Genomic DNA, 15887 nt, shown 5'->3' with positions numbered 1-15887 from the left:
CATGTGATCAAGAGGTCACGGGTTCAAGTCTTGGAAACAGCATCTCAAGGTAAGGCCGCGTACGATACACTTTCCCCGGACACTGCACATAGCGGTAGCTTTAGTGCACCAGGCTACCCTTTATATATATATATATAAAAGAAAGGAGTTTGGGTGCACTAAAGCTTCCAGAGGAAGGGTCGGACCACGACCACAAGGGTCTATTGTATGCAACCTCACTTTATATTTCTACAAGGAGTTGTTTTCATGACTTGAATCATGACCTCCTGGTCACATGACAACAACTTTACCAGTTACTTCATGACTCCCTCTCCACACAAGAAATATCATATGATCTGAATTTGAACGGTATGTTTTTGTAAGACTTGATCTAGTACTCTACTAATTATGTTTCTTGCACTTTGGTAATATTGAACCATCAATTTGTGTTACTCTATCTCTTCCATTTTGGGTTGAAGGCTTGAAGCACAAACAAAAGGAGAGAGAAAAAGTTGAAAAGAAAGGATGTGGCATTCTTATTTCCCGGGAATCAAAGCGAGACATATGATACATTTTATGTAGTTTCCATTTATTTTTGTTCAAGCTCACATAAAAACTTAAGTGATTTGACACTCTTACTCCGAACTCCCCACATAAAATGGGAAAGGGAGATCGTAATTTAGACTTTTGGCTAATAAATTACCAGAAAAAAAGTATAGCAACAAACAATATAGTAAGCAGAAGCCAAGAAAACATAACGAATACTACAACTTGGTGAAACTCTTGTTTAATGACTTACATTTTCTATTACCGCAAAAACTGACATAGATTTGTTGTGAACCTACATAAACATACGATCAGAATAGCAGCACTAGTCTATAGGAGGAAAAGAGAAGATACAAATAAGAAATGAATTAATCAGCACTCACGAATTACTTGAGCATCCTGGAAAAATGTTCCTGAAATGGGAAGGCCATAAATATATACAAACAATGATACTATGTAACATCTAAAGTAGAGAAGTGGTGTAGTGAATTTTGCACGTCCTGATTAGGTAAAGCATCGGACACTGAGGTTGTAAGTGTAAAGTTGTTTTCAGAAACATCCCTGCAAAACAATTTATGGAAAAAATAAGCTCTCTTTCCGTTGTTGCTAGAAAGACAAATGACAAAGATCACGAGCAATATGCAGAGGTGGACGGAGTTATATCTACATTATTTGGCTTCCATAAACAGTTTTCTTTTACTTTAAAGAAGACTAAAAGTTCAGAGTGGAATTATATCTACCATTTTCAACTCCGTGAGTTATAAAGTGGTAAAGAAACGTGGGTAACAGCGGCATTATGTCTCTTTGTGAGTTTTTTTGGGCTATTCTCTTAGGTTTTGCTTGCTTGGTCATATAGATAACGATAATCTTTGCATACAATTCCACATAAGCAATTACAAAGTTGGTCAATGGTTGCATAAAATATTTTTTGCATAATTAAGGCAGTGTTTGATTGGCTGTAAATGAAAGAAAGTCCCTGAATAACTAATGTAGTGTTTGCTTGGCATATCAAATTTTATACCGATATAATTTATGAGAGAATCTATGTATAAAGTTTTATTATAGTATTGAAGAAAATTTCAAAAGCAATTTTTCCTCATCTGTTGACATTCAAAATTGACATGGCACCAACACACTTTTAATGAATGTTTGCACTTACACGTATCAATGTGATGAGTTTACATTGCTTGTGTTTGCTAGCACTACTAGCCATGCTGGCAATATTCCATTAAGCTTGTTCTTCCTAAGGAATCTGCAGCAACGTGACAATGTTTAATAGGTAAAACTAGAAAATAAGAGATCCCACCTGTTAGGCCAAGCTTCGAATGAGACAACATTATTTACGCCGTTCAACCAGTTAGCCAACGCCCACAAGTGAAGTAAATTCAATGTATCAAGTGACGTACAACAGATGGTACAAAGTTATGGTAATACTCTAATTATCCCGAAAGTATCCCAAAAAATTAGCCGCATTGTTGTATTTCAAAAGGAGGATCATTCTCTTTTTTCATAAGGTAAAGTATTTTATTGATATGCAGTACTTTGTTCTGCATATGTTACATAATACAAAAGCACAAGACTTAAATGCTGACAAATCTACTGCTTCAATGCAAGTTAATTTTTCCTTCGGTCACTCAGCTAACTACTTTTATATTAGAAAATCACTCAACTAATGATAATTATCTCAAAAAGTCATCACGTAACTTTATTTTGCATGAGAAAAGTCACTCAACTTATTGTTTTCACCTACAAAATCACTAAATTGTTATTTCACCTATAAAGTCACTCAACCAATTCAGACAATAGTTTCGATAGATATTGCTGACGTGGAAATATGGAGGTCGTGGAGCAACTTTTATTGCAATGCCATGTAGCATCACATTTATGGTCGGAGATTCTGAGGTGGTTTAGTCTTGTGCGGACTATATATGTTGATGACGGTAAAGGATGCTTTATTCAGTTGTGCGTTTAGAAGAAGAAAGACTAGACAGAGAATTAATTATTGAACAGAATAGAGAGACAACTTTCTATGTGAATCATATATAGTAAGTAACATCATATATAGCAAGTAAATCACATACACGCTGGGAAACAAAAGCAAGAGAGAGAACGCACATATGTGTTAAAGATGAGTTAATGGAGTTTGGCACAAATCCAGATAATTCATTGAAGCTCAAGTCCCTATATGATAGAAAAAGAGAAAGATGTAATTAGTCAATCATGCCTTTATCTATATGCTATTAAGCTACAAAAAAGTCTGCAGTCTGCTGTAAAGAAAAATGTTTTCATGAAAGTGTATTTCAGGTTTCGTTATCTTGAGATCTGAAAAACATTTTTTTTCCCCAAGGAAATGTTTTAAAGATCTCAAGATATTCCCATATTGCTCAAACTAAGGTTGATAAAAACTAACAAAACAGGGTAATGACTTCCATCAGACCATCACTTATAGTAGTATTTTTTTCACTTGTTTCAGTTCACACATCTGTTTATATGCCATATCCTATAACATTATATAATTAGCATAGTCTTTTCCAACGCCTTATAGAGTTAATACACAAAATTCTTCCTGTGGGGGTCCAACCCCATCCTTCATAGAAAACCAAAGTCAAAAATTTCTGCATGTCCATAACCTTCACTTTGTCAAAATTGGCTAGAGAAAAGTCTTATCTTCAGTAGTATTTTTTATGTCACCAATGACATCAACGCAGGCTGTTTTTTGCTTATAAATAGGAGAGCTCTTAGTTCATTTTAGGTACACCAAAACAAGAGAGAACAACAATATGTAGAGAGCAGTGAGGTATTCATAGACTATGATAAAAAAATAGTCTGTGAAGAAAAAATTAGAGTGAGCATTATTTTAATAAGGCGAGAGTCAAAAGAAGGTTATTTCTTTTGAGTGGGTGGTAGTCACTTTGAGTATTGTATTTGTGACTATGGTGAATTTCTTACAAATATTAATATCAGTTGCTCCTCTTGGTCCGTGGTTTTTCCCTTATTTAGAAGGGTTTCCATGTAAAATTCTTGGTGTCATTATTTTCACTTATTTATCTATTATTTTTCCACAAGTACTTTTATTGTTTTCCGAACAAACTGGTATTAAAGTCCACGGTTTGCAATATCTGTATTTTTTGGTAAACAATGAAAGCCAACACAAGTAGAATGGTTACCTTAAATGACGTTAATTATGCCATTTGGAAGGGGAAAATAGAAGATCTGCTCTATGTCAAGAATTTTTATCAACCGATTTTTGACACTATAAAACTTGAAAATAAAACCGATGAAGAGTGGAACCTGTTGCAAAGACAGGTATGTGGTTTTATCAGGCAGTGGATTGACGATAACGTGTTAAACCATATTTCTGGGGAGACACATGCTTGGTCCCTATGGGAGCATCTTGAAAGTTTGTATGCTCGAAAGATTGGAAATAATAAGATGTTCTTGATAAAACAAATGTTGGGGTTAAAATAACATGATGGTTTCCGATGATAGATCACTGGAATAACTTTCAGGGGATTATGAACCAGTTATTTGCTATGGGCATTAAGTTTGATGAAGAAATTCAAGGTTTACTTCAACTTGGTTCCCTACCAGACTCGTGGGAAACATTTAGAATTTCTTTATCAAATTCTTCTCCTGATGGCGTGATCTCTATGGATTTTGCAAAGAGCAGAGTTCTTAATGAAGAGATGAGACGAAAGTCTCAAGGTTCTTCTTTATTTGATGTCCTAATGACTGGCGCTAAGGGGAGAAGCAAGAATTGTGGTGCAAAAAATGGAGAACACCATAGAAACAAATCCAGAGGCAAATTTAAAGATCTTGTGATACAAAACTAAGTGTGTATCAAGAGATTCAAGTCAACAAAAGAAGCAACAATAAGAATAACAAAGTGCTAGTGAATCAAAAGAGGCCACACACGGCTTCACTAGGCTTCAACACTTGTTTTGACTCGAAAAATGAGTTTACAACAAGAACAACAAATGACAATTTTGCTAGTGAATCGAAAGAGCCCCACACGGCTTCACTAGACTTTTAGATTCAACAACACAATGTTATCAAGATTACAAAAGGTATAGAAACTTGACATACAATATTCAATAATCTAAGAACCCTAACAATGATAAAGGACCATAAGACTAATGAATATCAACACCAAATTCTTACTTGGACCAAGAGGAACTCAAGAACCCCAAGATCCTAGTTTCTATCCAAGATACAATACTAGTATCACTCTACTCGTGAGCTTTCGGTTTTGGCCTCTCCAAAATGAGAAAGAGAAGTCACCAATATTACAAGTCTTTTGTTTCTTAAATAATACGAATGAACTAACTAAAAGACTAGCCCTAATAAATGTCTTATATAGTCAATTACAAAGGAGAAACAAAAGACCAAAATACCCTTGACATTAAGTGGGTGGATTTGTGGTGTTTTGTTAGGCCTCTTCACACTTTAATAAGTATAGGCCCTTAGATGGGCTCACAAGGGTCTCACACACGGCCAAGGATGTGAAAAAGGCTTAGAGTCGTTGCAACTCACGCGCTTGACTTTGTGTGAAAGGTCTAGAGCTAGGAATTCCCGTATCATATTGAGTGCTATCATTGTACGTTAAAAGGGTACACAAATTTTTTTTATCGGAAGTTGAAGAAAAAGAGAAGAGACAAGGAGGAAAATAAAGAAGACGATAATAAAAATTGTGTAGCGATTGTTACCAATGAAGATCTTGTTACTGTCCTTCATGAAAATCTAATAAATGTTGCTTGTGATGAGTCAATCTGGGTTGTGGATTCTGGTGCCGCATCTCATGTGATATCAAGGAAGAATTTTTTCTTATCTTATACTACAGGTGACTTTGGAACCTTGAGTATGGGAAATAAGACTGTTTTTAAGGTGGTTGGTATTGGTACAATTTGTTTGGAAAATAGTACTGGATCTAAACTAGTTTTAAACAATGTAAAACATGCACCCGATGTTCGCTTACACTTGATTTCTGTTGGCGTGCTGGATGATGAGGGTTATGTTAGTATCAATAGTAGTGGAAAATGGAAACTCATTAAGGGTTCTTTGGTTGTGGCTTGTGGAGACAGACGTTGTGGTCTATACTGGACTACGGTTTCTACTTGTGCTAACATGGCAAATGCAGTTGAAAGTTCTAGCTCTTTAACATTATGGAACAAGAGGCTTAGACACATTAGCGAGAAAGGACTTAATTTTTGGCCAAGAAAAAATTAATGCCAGATTTGAAAGTGCAAAATTAGAAAAATGTGAGCACTGTTTGGCTGGAAAACAAAATAGATTTTCTTTTAAATCTCATCCTCCTTCAAGAAAGACAAATTTGCTTGAGCTGGTGCATTCAGATTTATGTGATCCAATGAAGACAAGGACTTTCAGTGGTGCACTTTACTTTGTTACTTTTATTGATGATTTCTCAAAGAAACTTTGGGTCTATGTCTTGAAGACGAAAGACCAAGTGTTTGGTGTGTTTAAGCAGTTTCAGGTTTCCGTTGAAAGAGAAATAGGGAAGAAGCTGAAGTTTATTTGTACTGATAACGGTGGTGAATATTGTGGACCGTTTGATGTAGGGGTGTGCATTGGTAGGTTCGGTTCAGTTTTATATATTATCGGTTTTCATTTTTTAAATATGCTAAACCAATAACCAAACCAATAAGATATTTTTTATCGGTTTTTAGTCCCTAACGGTTCAGTTTTATATTTAACCGATAAGAAAATACTCATAAAATAGAAATAGAAGCAACTAACATGAAAAAAAAAATTGAATCTTAGTTGCAACCAAAAATCCTACATAGTGTGTTTTAATTTACAAGAATCTTCAAGTTTGAACTAAATGTTGTTAGGAGAAATTAAAAGTTTGTATAATTGAAATAATAGGTTTGTTAATTGATAGAAATTAAAGAGAAATTAAGAGAAATATATAATAAGTCATACATACATACATACATATATATATATATATATATATATAATATTCTTATTAGCCTATCGATTTACCTAATAACCCAATAAGAAAAAATTGAACTGAATCAATAACCCAATAATTTTCTTTATAAAATCATTAACAAACCGTTAACCCAATAACAATAAACCAATAATATTTTTATCGGTTTGGTTTATCGGTCGGTTCGGTTTTTGCATATCCCTAGATTGATGAATACTGCAAGCAACAAGGTATTAGATAAGACTCCTCCTAAAACTCCCCAACTTAATTGTTTGGCGAAAAGAATGAGTAGGACCTTGATGGAAAGAGTCAGATGTTTTCTTTCTGAAGCAAAGTTGCCAAACTCCTTTTAGGGTTAGGTTTTATTGACTACTGCATATGTTATTAATCAATATCCTGTTGTTGCTTTGCAAAGTGATGTACCAAATAAATCTTGGTACGAGAAAGATGTTTCCTATGACCATTTGAGAGTATTTGGTTGCAAAGCTTTTGTACATATGCCCAAAGATGAGAGGTCAAAGTTAGATGCCAAGACAAGGCAGTGCATATTCATTGGTTATGACCTTGATGAGTTTGGTTACAATCTAGATGATCCAATTGAGAAGAAGCTTGTAAGAAGTCGGGATATTGTTTTTATGGAGAATCAAACCAGTGAAGATATTGACAAAGCGGTGAAGCTAGAATCTTCAAGTTCTGATGGTGTGGTTAGTCTTGATCAATTTCCTCATAAAAGTGTGCATGATGTTGGGATAGATAATCATGGTGACGCTCAGAATCATGTTCAAAATCAACATGTTGATAATGACAACGATGTTGTTGTTGACGATCTCCAGTTTAAGAAGTTAGAGATGAGTTACATGCTCCACTAAGAAGGTCTACAAGACAATGTATTCCTTCTTCTTATTATTCTCCTAATGAGTATGTGTTACTCACTGACGGGGGAGAACCTGAATGTTATGAGGAGGACATGGAAGATAAAACATAAGGATCAATAGATTGAAGCCATGCAAAATGAGATCTCTGCATGAGAACCACAGTTATGAGTTGGTAAAATTTCCTAAGGGCATGAGAACTTTGAAGAATAAGTGGGTGTTCAAAGTAAAATTTAAAGAACACAGCTTGAAGCCTAGATACAAAGCCTGTCACACCTCTTTTTCGCTCGAAGGGATCGAGGTCGAAAGATTTTTTTCAATTAAAGTAATGGTTTTGAATAGGAATTATTTTAATTACAGAGTCGCCACTTGGAATTGAGTTTTGGTGTTCCAAGTCACCTTTTTGAATCCCTAAACAAAAGAAAATGACTCTTTATTATGGTCTGCGAAAATAGAAGACCAGGTAAGGAATTCTGTTGACCGAGGGGAAGGTGTAAGGCACCCCTCGAGTCCCGTGGTTCTATCACGGTCGCTTCTATTGACTTATACTTAACTACAACTATTTCAATAAATTGTGTTAACACCTAAATTCGCTCATTTTATTATACTAAAACTCGTCTATTATTTCACATTAAATAAATTGGTGAAATTTTAAAAAAAAAATTATCAAGGTATATTTTTACATCCTTATATTTTTAAATGTCTCCAAAAAAAGATGCATACACCGCATTCATAATCAAGACAAATAAAGCTTAAACATGTTTAAAAATTACCTAATATTAAGGGTGTGTCTACTCAAAATTCTATTTAACATTAATAGTGATCTAAAGTAATTTACTTTTCATTTAAAAGAAAAATAAAATAATAATTAATTAATTTAATAATAAAAATAATAGAACTTTATTAATATAACTAATAAAACAGTATAATAGTAATATATACAAAAAAATACAAAGTGATTCATATTACTAATTTTGATCCACTAAGTTTAAAAATAAAATATACACATACAACTTTTAAATACACGCTTAATACAACTATCTAGACTCCATTTCTTTCTCTCTCTTTTTCTCAAAATCACTGCTACTGATCAATCCACAAAATAACATTCTCTCTTTCTTTTTCAGTAACGATAATACTATTATGCTCGTAATGGTGATTTGGGGTTTCCTCAGAAGTTGTTATTTATCACCGGCGAAATAAAATGGGTGACAACACTGGATCTGGGCGGAGCAGCACAGAAGTTTTGAGGTTGTTTACTGGCGACGGGATGGGGAGAGAGGGGTCAACGGTGACACGGGAAAGGGGAGAGGAGATCGGCAGCGGCGCAGGAAAGGGGAGAGGGAAATCTTCTGATCAAATCCGGCACTGAAGAGGGGAGATACGCCGAATCTGGTGTTTTTCGGCAAAACGGAAGGGATAAAAAAGGGTAGTTCGGCGCGGGGAAGAAAGGTGCGGTGACGATGGCCTTGCTAGCCGTTTGGTTGCCATTTTTAACTGCTTCCGAAGGAGTTTTGGTGGTTGTTTGACCGGATTTTAGATGGGTTTCCGTCGAGGAAAAAGGAAGTTCGTGCACAATTAATGGTTGGTTTCTAACGATAAGTCGCCGGAAAAATCAAATTTCTAAACTGTTTTTCTCCTATATTTTAAATTTTTTTTATTGGTTTTCCATCATTTGTTATACTGTGTGCGATATGTGTAGTATACGAATTGATAAACTACATGTAAGTATACAGTGTGTGTAAAAGTCAGATTCTGTGAATACATGTGTGTGTTGTGAATATATCCGTTAAAACATGTCCAAGTTCGTTTTACATGGTTTCAAATATTTATATAATTAGATATATAATATAACTTATAATCATATTAATATCAATAATCAACCTTTTGCATATCAGATGATACATGAAGTCATTGAACAATAATTTATAAAATAACAATACAAAAACAGATAAAAAACTGTTTGTTGAATTCAAACGATTGTAAGTATAGAATATTGCCACCGGAAACTCAACGTAAAATTGATTTCCACTTCAACTTTTTTCTTTATTTTTTTTGACTGAGGATTTGCTCTCTGTTGATTTTCTCTCTATTTTTTTATCTGATTCTCTGATGGTGAATGTCAAAAGTATGTACTCTGTGGGTCAAGAGTTTGGGGGTGGGGGGGTGGGGGAATAGGGGAGGGAACAGTTACTTAGGATAGGAATGTGTTTTTAAATTTTGAAATAAATTATTACTACTATTTTTTTTAAAGACAATAATAAAAATTAATAATAATTATAATAGTAACATTTAATTAATTTTATGTTTAATAAAAATATAATAAAATTTACAAATAGTTAAAATAAATAAAATAATATCAAAATTATTAATTTATTAAAATTTAGAAAAAAAAAATATATTTTTTTATTATTAGTTTTAATATCTCAAAATTAACTTTACTTAATTATTTATTTTTAACTAAAAGTTTATTAAAAATAAAAATAATAATAAAAAATAATATATGATTAAATATTTAAAATTGAGGTAGGATAAAAAATCATGTGTCTACATTTTTGTTCCTTTTTGTGTGGAATCTCGAAGAGTTTTCATACAAAGAAGTAGGCAAGGCATGATTTTTGACCCTCCAATTATTTGAAAGGTAAAGATAAAATCAAATTAAAATAAAAGAAAACAATGAGACCGAGTTCTGTTTTTGGACAACCTACCTATCCCGGGTTATAAGGGAATCAAGTTACGAGTAGTTCAAAAGTAATTCGGTGAGAGAAAAAGTTAAATTCGAGTGGGATTCCGTTGAGTTTCCGGTTAACAACTTCTGCCTTTACATTCAACTGACTAATAAATATTAAAAATGAACAATACAAGTAAAAATTGCAATCTATAGAATCTTGATTCAAGCCTTCGCGACTTGAATTTGAAAATTCATCCTATTCTTCAGCCGGGCTCCTGAACTTCCTTTTTCTTCACCTTGTTCTTCAGGTGGGCTCCTAGACTAAGAATTTCTTCACCCTGTTCTTCAGGAGGACTCCTGGACTTTCAATTTCTTCACCCTGTTCTTCAGGCAAGCTCCTGAACTTACAATTTCATCATCCTGTTCTTCAAAAGGGCTCATGGACTCAAAGAAAATAGTGAAACAGAAAAATAACATCCCATTCTTCAGGAGGGTTCTGGATATAAAATAAATTCCCATTTTTCAGGAGGGTCCTGAATATAAAAATAAATTTTCATTCTTCAGGAGGGTCCTGTCCCATTCTTCAGGAGGATCCTGAGCATAAAATAAATTCTCATTGTTTAGGAAGGCCCTGTCCAATTCTTCAGGAGGGTCCTAAGCATAAAATAAATTTTCATTCTTCAATAGGGTCCTGTCCTATTCTTCAGGAGGGTCCTGAGTATAAAACAAATTCCCATTATTCAGGAGGGTCCTGAGCATAAAAATAAATTTCCATTCTTCAGGAGGGTCCTGAGTATAAAATAAATTTCCATTATTCAGGAGGGTCCTATCCTATTATTCAGGAGGGTCCTGAGCAAAAGGTAAATTTTCATTCTTCAAGAGGGTCCTGTCCCATTCTTTAGGAGGGTCCATGACTGAGATCCAGCATCGAATGCTGTAACCATGCTTCTTGCATTGAGAGAAGTATGAAATTGCATCCTTTATCTGAAAATAATTATTTCATCTCTGTTCCAAACAAAGAAAAATTGTGAGTTTTTAAAACATGTGGTGGTTGGTTTTGTGGAATTTGGCTTTTGAAGTGGCCGCTCTCGTACTTGTCATGCTCAACTCTTTTCCAACCGATGATAATATTCATTAAATTGTCATACTTCTGACTCAGTATTCTGACTACTGAGATCCTCAACTCAAATCATATTTCTGTTGTATGATGGTTCTGAGTTTAGCTTCCAATACATTCCTTAGATTTTCACAAGTTTAAAATGGTCAAATCACAATCATCTTGAGTACCTTACTTTTACTTTGAAATGTTATCTCTGTGCATCGACCCTTTGTATTGCTTTGTACCCTTAAAAAAGTTGGTAGCGAGTTTGGAGTCCTTTCTCACTCGACCTGACGTGAATTTGACTCAAAAGATAACAAAATTTTCCGTTTGATAACAAGCACACAAAAAATAAAAAATTAAAATAAAACAAAAAGAAAAAAACAATAGGCATCTCTTTTTTTAAAAACAAAGAGAAAACTTATCTGAATGTGAAAACCAATTGTGGTGATTATGACATGCATTTTGAATCAAACAACCAGATCTACCCACACCAATCATTACAACTTTTGTCCACTTATTGAGCTTGAAATTAAGCCAATCTTGAACTTGTTCCTTCTTGATAACAACCTTTGTTCGGCTAGTGACACCTCAATGGGTTTTTCCCAATGAGTCTATCTCCTTTTCATCTCTGTCTCAGCTCACAGTCGTCTTATGGTGTCCGAAAGGGTTTTCATCAATATGTCTCCTCATTTTCACTTTTCTTAAATAAACACCCAAAATATGAAATATCATACACTCATAACATGTTTAGCCTTGAAATTCTCAAAGATTGATCCGAAGGTCTTTCTTTGGTTGTAACTTGGATTTTGGATAGGGTTAAAAAGAAAGGTCGGCATGAGGCTCAAAAATTTATATAACATTGGGTGAAACATTTAACTTTTGGAATAAATTCTTTTAAGAAAATAAATTTTTGCCCCAATTTCATTTCATTCTGGGTGATTTGAATTTTCTTCTAGTTAGACCGAACTTCGAAGTAGGGCTGCCTATGTATCTTGTCATAGCAAGAATCAGGTCAAACGTAGTTCAGGAAACATCATTCTTTTGTTTGATTTTGAATTTTTGATTGATTTTTTTTTTTTCTGACTTTAATTTTATTTCAAAAGAGGGGTACGAAGAAAAATAAAAGCTCAAAGGGGTAAGAAAAGGTTGATATATTATTCGGATAATAGAACAAAATGTCTTCATCATTTCAAATCTTTAAAAATATAAGTACAAAACATACATAACATAATTGTATATGAACATCATACATAATATCTTTTAACTGCATCAGCATTGACCGACATTCCTTCCATTTTGCCTTCTATATTAGTCAGATATAATGCGCCATTAGGTAACACTTTCTTCACCATTAATGGTCCATGCCAATTAGGAGAAAATTTGCCTTTGGCTTCAATCTGATAAGGTAGGATGCGTCTTAGTACCAACTGACCAACTTCAAAATGTCTGTGACGCACATTTTTGTTATATGCTCGTGCCATTCTTTTCTGGTACAGTTGTCCACGACATACTGAAGTCAATCTTTTTTTTATCAATCAAGCTTAATTGATCCAAACGAGCCTTGACCCATTGGTCATCATCAATTTCAGCTTCTACAACTACTCAAAGAGATGAAATTTCAATCTCCGTAGATATAACTGCTTTGGTTCCATACACGAACAAGTAAGGAGTTGCACCAATTGAAGTCCGAACTGTAGTACAATAACCCAACAAAGCAAAAGATAATTTTTCATGCCATTGTCGGGAACCCTGTACCATCTTGCGAAGTATTTTCTTTAAGTTCTTGTTGGCAGCTTCTACAACGCAATTTACCTTTGGGCGATAAGGAGTAGAATTTCGATGCATAATCTTAAATTGTTGGCACACTTCTTGCATCAAATGACTGTTGAGATTTGCAGCATTATCGGTGACAATTATCTTTGGAATGCCGAACCGACAAATAATGTTGGAGTGAATAAAATCAACCACTATTTTCTTGGTCATTGACTTGAAAGTCGCTGTTGTCACCCACTTCGTGAAAAATCAATGGCTACTAAGATGAACCTATTTCCATTCAAAGTCTTTGGTTCAATTGGTCTAATTACGTCCATTCCCCAAGCCACAAAAGTCCATGGAGCAATCATTATATGCAACTCAGATGGAGGGGAATATATCAAGTCTCCATGTACCTGGCATTCATAACATTTACGAACGAAATTGATAGAATCTCGCTCCATGGTGAGCCAATAATAACCTGCTCATAATATTTTATTTTCCAAAACATACCCACTCATGTGTGGTCCACAAATCCTAGAATGTACTTCAGTCATGATTTTTGAAGCTTCTTTAGCATCTACACACCTCAGATGTCCCAAATCAGGAGTCCTCTTATACAAGATTCCTCCACTTAAGAAAAATCCACTAGACAAACGTCGAATAGTTCTCTTTTGATTACCATCAGCATGTACAGGATATTTTCCAGTCTGAATATATTCTTTGATATCATAGAACCACGGGTCCCTATCAAGTTCTTCTTCAACCACATTGCAATATGCATGTTAATCATGAATCTGTATATGCAAAGGGTCAATATAACTTTTGTCGGGATGTTGAAGCATCGAAGATAAGGTCACCAAAGCATCAGCAATCTCGTTATGAGCTCTGGGAATGTGTTTGAACTTTACTGATACAAATCATTGATAAAGATCTTGCAAACAACCTCAATATGGTAGGAGTTTCGAATCAAGAGTTTCCCAATCTCCTTAGATTTGGTGGACTAATAAATCTAAATCTCTTAATACCAACAGTTCTTGGATCCCATGTCAATAGCTAATCTCAATCCCAGAATGCAAGCTTCGTATTCTGCCATATTATTGATACAGTAGAATCGAAGTTGGGCTATTATAGGATAATATTTTCCTGATTCAGAAATAAGAAATGCTCCTATCCTTACTCTTTTTACATTAGCAGCTCCATCTAAGAACAATTTCCCGCCTTAATGTCAATCTTCAGAAACAAACTCATCAACATATAATACCTCTTCATCTGTAAAATAAGTCTTCAATGGCTCATACTCCTCATCTATATGATTTTCAGCCAAATGATCCACTAAAGCTTGAGCTTTCATTGCAGTTTGTGTCACATGGATAATATCAAACTCTGTGAGCAACATCTGCCATTTCGCTAGTCTGCTTATGGGCATAGGCTTCTAGAAAATATACTTTAAAGGATCCATACGAGATATGAGGTAAGTCGTATAAGATGAAAAGTAATGTTTCAGCTTTTGAGCTACCCAAGTTAAGGTGCAACACGTATTCTCAAGAAGAGTGTACTTAGCTTCATAAGTGGTAAAATTTTTGCTGAGGTAGTAGATGGCTTGTTCTTTTCTGCCTGTAACATCATGTTGACCTAATACACAGCCAAAAGAATTTTCTAACACAGACATGTACAATATCAAAGGTCTGCCCGACTCTGGAGGAACCAAAATAGGTGGATTCAACAAGTATCTCTTAATTCTGTCAAATGTCTCTTGACATTCTTTTGTCCATTCAACTTTAGCATTCTTCTTTAACAGTTTGAATATTGGCTCGCAAGTTGTCGTAAGTTAAGCAATGAATCTACTGATATAATTCAACCTTCCAAGTAAGCTCATCACCTCCGTTTTATTTTTTGGTGGAGGCAGATCTTGAATAGCTTTTATTTTTGAAGGATCTAACTCGATGCCACGTCGACTGACTATAAAACCCAAGAGTTTTCCTGATGAAACTCCAAATACACATTTTGCTGGGTTAAGTTTGAGATCATACCTTCGAAGCCTTTCAAAGAATTTTCTCAAATCTTTGATATGATCAGATTGCTCTCTTGACTTAATGATCACGTCGTCCACATAAGCTTCAATCACTTTGTGCATCATGTCATGAAACATTGTGTTCATTGTCCTCATGTAAGTTGCTCCAACATTCTTTAGTCCAAAAGGCATGACTCAATAACAATATGTCCCTAATGGCATAATAAATTATGTTTTTTCTGCATCTTCTGGATCCATAATGATCTGGTGATACCCCGCATAACAATCCACAAAATGCGCAAGATCAAGTTTGGCATAATTGTCCAACAAAATTTAAATATTGGGAAGTGGAAAATTATCTTTTAACTTTCTTTATTTAAATCACGATAATCAACATACATCCAAACTTTGCCGTCTTTCTTTGGAATAAGGACAATATTTGCCAACCAAGTAGGATATTGGGCCACTCGAATGAATTTAGCCTCAAGTTGCTTCGTGATTTTCTCTTTGATTTTTACACTCATGTCAGTTTTGAGATTTCTTAGCTTTTGTTTGACAGGAGGAAAAGCAGGATCAATTGACAACATGTGAACTACTAAATCAGTGCTCAAACCGGGCATATCATCATAAGACCATGCAAAGATGTCTTTATACTCATGCAAAGCTTAAATTATAGCTTTCTTTTGTTGTGGTTGAACATGTACACTTATCTTAGTCTCCCTAATATTTTATGATCTCCTAAATTGATTGCCTAAGTTTCTTCCAAATTGGGATTTGTCTTATTCTCAAATTTTTTGAAATCTTTGCTTATATCCTCAAATGCTTCTCCTTCATCGTATTCAACTTCTTTGTTCATTATTTTATAATTAGATTGGGTTTTTAAATCTGGTTGATAATTTTTCATGCATGTCATATCATTAGAATCGGCATAGAAAGAACTGTATGATAGAAAATAAATAAAAATCAGACTCAAAATAAAACAAAGGAAAACTACACTTTAT

General features: G+C 34.4%; 2 protein-coding genes across 7 annotated transcripts in view; both read right to left on the bottom strand.

Annotated features, from left to right (window-relative positions):
* The window catches only part of LOC107859221 (probable LRR receptor-like serine/threonine-protein kinase At1g53430), a 107317-nt gene that overhangs the window by 4494 nt on the left and 86936 nt on the right, over window positions 1–15887 (bottom strand).
* Window positions 763–15887, bottom strand: part of LOC107859220 (receptor-like protein 38) — a 52355-nt gene continuing 37230 nt past the window's right edge. For 5 of the 6 annotated variants that reach the window (XR_007052308.1, XR_007052303.1, XR_007052306.1 and 2 more), the window contains 3 exons: window positions 2641–2706; window positions 1685–1777; window positions 763–1086 (listed from right to left, as the gene is read on the bottom strand). The gene's annotated coding sequence lies outside the window, so the exon portion shown is untranslated. The remainder of the gene's footprint in view (window positions 1087–1684; window positions 1778–2640; window positions 2707–15887) is intronic. The other variant, XR_007052304.1, reaches the window with a different exon arrangement.

Source organism: Capsicum annuum, chromosome 2 (assembly GCF_002878395.1).
Source record: "Capsicum annuum cultivar UCD-10X-F1 chromosome 2, UCD10Xv1.1, whole genome shotgun sequence".
Taxonomy (NCBI): domain Eukaryota; kingdom Viridiplantae; phylum Streptophyta; class Magnoliopsida; order Solanales; family Solanaceae; genus Capsicum; species Capsicum annuum.
Note: the sequence above shows the minus strand (reverse complement) of the source record. Positions and strands in the feature narration are given on the sequence as shown.